The sequence below is a fragment of the Octopus bimaculoides genome, chromosome 11 (assembly GCF_001194135.2).
Source record: "Octopus bimaculoides isolate UCB-OBI-ISO-001 chromosome 11, ASM119413v2, whole genome shotgun sequence".
NCBI classification, from domain to species: Eukaryota; Metazoa; Mollusca; class Cephalopoda; order Octopoda; family Octopodidae; genus Octopus; species Octopus bimaculoides.
The window spans coordinates 41,412,813-41,415,104 of NC_068991.1; the positions used below are offsets into that span (position 1 = coordinate 41,412,813).

General features: G+C 41.4%; 1 protein-coding gene across 1 annotated transcript in view; it reads right to left on the reverse strand.

Annotated features, from left to right (window-relative positions):
• The window catches only part of LOC106879739 (uncharacterized), an 18,364-nt gene that overhangs the window by 8,922 nt on the left and 7,150 nt on the right, over positions 1-2,292 (reverse strand). The gene's annotated exons all lie outside the window — the stretch shown is intronic.

Genomic DNA, 2,292 nt, shown 5'->3' on the forward strand with positions numbered 1-2,292 from the left:
TATTATTATTATTATTATTATTATTATTATTATTATTATTGGCGAACTGGAAGAATCGTTAGAGCACTGGACGAAATGCTTAGTGGTATTTCGCCTATCGCTACGTTCTGAGTTCAAATTTCGCCGAGGTCGACTTTGCCTTTCATCCTTTCGAGGTCGATAAAATAAGTACCAGTTGAGTACTGGGGTCGATGTAATCGACTCATCCCCTCCTCCAAAGTTGCTGCCCTTGTGGAAAAATATGAAACTATCATCATCATCATTATTATTATTATTATTATCATTATTATTATCATTATTATCATTATTATTAGGGCAGCAAAGTGGCAGAAAAAAATGATTTGCGGTATTTCTTTTAACGTAGCTCAAATTCTGCAAGGATCAACTCTGTCTTTTGTCTGTCAGGGGTCGATAAAATATTGTACTCGTCATGTATTGGAGTCGATGATATCGACTAACCCCTCGCCTCAAAATTGCTGACCTTGTGCAAAATTTGAAGCCTTTAGTACGTTGGGTCAAATTCCGCTTAAGTCAATTTTGCCTTTTATCTTTTCGGGGTCGTTGAAATGAGTACCAGTTGAGTACTGGGATCAAAGTTAGCTGCCATATGTATTAACAAACAAAAAGCTCAAAGAATGGCGACAATAACGTACACCTCCCAGAATTTAATTATAATCCATCTTTGTATAGGTAGGAGGTTAAATTGAATTCGAGTTAAGAACGTGTAGGCTCACAGAGATCCGACAAGAGCTTTAACAATATTAGAGGAGCATGCGGAAATTGTAGAGGTGAAGTCTACTCATCACCTTAAGAGAACTGGGATTCTTATAGACAACAACCTTCACACCATCATCACAACAAAAACTTCAACTCTTACAAGCACATTCACAACCACAAATTCACAAGAAATCACGGAAATAAAAAACAAACACTCGAATGACAACATGATCCACTGTCACACGTTCACGTACATCCTTTGTCAATCTCACAGTTGTTCAGTAGAGCAATATCGATTTGATTGAAGAAGTAATCAACAACAAAAAATATTCTGACGAGCGGGAGTGTTTCGCCGAAGTTCTCCCACAAAACATCCTGAGAATGGGTGCTTATACAGACTGATTCCGAGACTTATCTTGTCCTAAAAGAAAAATACCTTCAGGACACCGGAGAGCTTAGTAAAAGCATACAAGAGCTTTTCCCCACTTCCCCCTCAGCCAAAAAGAAGGCGGGTTCAACAGGCATCCCCGAGTACTTCTTTCTCTGACCTAAATGTCTAGAATGAAAGTAGATTGTGTAAATGTTCTGATCTTGAGTTCGATTTGGAAGCAAGGTCACATACTCAGCGATCTAAAGTTGCTAGATATAGATGTAGCAGTCTTTAGCAAGACAAGGATTTCTGAAGCACAATCCCTGACATACAATTTCGACAATTACAAGGTTTTCTCATCTCGCAGTCTGTCGGGTTTGAGTGGTAGATTGGCAGAGTTGTTCTGGAAATCCTTGAACCTTAAATACAAGCAATCTTCCTGAACCCAAGAGATAAGTTGGTCGTTCTGGACATGAATGGCAGGGAAGGTGGTGTTTGCAGACTGGTGGCGTCTATGCTTCGACTGGGATAGGTCGGCTTAATTTCTTCAGGCGTCTAGAAACTTTCCTCAGAAAGTTGCACTCTTTTATGCTTCGGGATTGGAATTGTTTTTAGACGCACGGAATGACTGTAGGGTTAGAACACAGAAGATGGGGGTGCGGAAGCCTCGAAAACCTGCTTAGAAGTTTTCATCTCTCTGACAGGTAATGGCTGGATTTCTCTGATGTGCCTGTGTGGATATGGAACAACCACAGGGTGTCGTCCCAATCGTATCTATATAGAGTATTTGTTTGGCCAGTAGATAGGAATAGTGTAGGATGTCCATATTTCAAACTGGTGGGCTACACAGACCACGAATTCGCGATCTGTTCAGTCGGTTTCAATAGAGCCCGTAGACAGATACTCGGTTATTGGAAGTTGAACGCGTCCCTACTGGCATGCAAAGACCAGATTAGTAAACTGGTTAAGCGGCAGGTGACAGGGGAAATCGCCAACGAACGGTGGTGGGGAATTCTGAAGAAGCGATTAAAGCAGCATCGATAGCATTTAGTAAAAAGCTAGCAACAGAAAGAAAGAAGTAGAAAAACGTAAATAAAACAACACCAGTTGCCACGTGGTGGTGGGAGACAAACAACATAAACACACACACACACACATGTACGCACGCACGCACGCACGCACGCACGCACGCACGCACGCACGCA